We start from the raw sequence: 940 nt of genomic DNA, 5'->3' as shown, positions 1-940 counted from the left end.
GATCTGGAGAGAAAGAAAAAACGTGTGTGTGTGTGTGTGTGTGTGTGTGTGTGTGTGTGTGTGTGTGTGTGTGTGTGTGTGTGTGTGTGTGTGTACTTACTACTTGCATCAAAGTGAGAACCAAAAGAAATATTTTCCTACCAAAGTGAGGGCATTTTGACAAAATGAGATCATTTTGACAAAGTGAAGACATTTTGGCTCACTCTTCACTTCTTTGAAAGGCCTGTTTGATGGTTAAGATGTGATTTTAGGACTGAGGTTAGAATTGAGTTTGGTTGGTTTAGGTTAGGGTGAGGGTTAGGGGCTAGGGAAGGCATTATGTCAATGATGGGGTCCTCATTTAAGTTCAAGTGTGTGTGTGTGTGTGTATGTGTGTGTGTGTGTGTGTGTGTGTGTCGTCAGTTTGCCTTCACAATAAAAGAAGGAAATGTGTTGTGTTCGCTTAGCTAACTGTGGCTCAATTTCTGATAATACATTTTTAAGTGACTACAAAACTGCACATTTTTCCTAGACAAAACCATAAAGACAGACAGAACACACAAAAAATTAAATAATCAGCAGAACAAATTAAATAAAAATGATCAAAAAAGAAACCTTCAGTTCATCAGGGACTAAAAGAATATGACAAAGTGGAAATGCAATTGGCTGGTGCTGTATATCATTATTATTATTATGTATAACGGTTTGGGTCTCTATCGCCTCATTATAAACGTCAACAATTATGCTCTTATTTTGAAAACCCCTAACGGCATCTCCTCTTGGTTCAGTGAACTTAGCGGAGGGAGATGTTAGCGGCGAGCAGAGTCTGAGCAGTCCGTGGAGAAGCGCCAGTCGGGCGTCCGCTCATGTGACCGGAGAACAACCCGACAAACCAGCCGTTTCCTGCAGGTAAGTGAACTTAGGGATTGACGGTGACGCTGTTTTCTGACTTCAACCCGGC

The 940-nt window shown here is 41.4% G+C and overlaps 1 protein-coding gene across 1 annotated transcript in view; it reads left to right on the top strand.

Moving 5' to 3' along the window:
• Positions 1-734: 734 nt before the first annotated feature.
• The window catches only part of svila (supervillin a), a 39,362-nt gene continuing 39,156 nt past the window's right edge, over positions 735-940 (top strand). The window contains exon 1 of the mRNA XM_029147032.2: positions 735-888. The gene's annotated coding sequence lies outside the window, so the exon portion shown is untranslated. The remainder of the gene's footprint in view (positions 889-940) is intronic.

The sequence above is a fragment of the Betta splendens genome, chromosome 4, assembly GCF_900634795.4.
Source record: "Betta splendens chromosome 4, fBetSpl5.4, whole genome shotgun sequence".
Lineage (NCBI taxonomy): Eukaryota > Metazoa > Chordata > Actinopteri > Anabantiformes > Osphronemidae > Betta > Betta splendens.
Note: the sequence above shows the minus strand (reverse complement) of the source record. Positions and strands in the feature narration are given on the sequence as shown.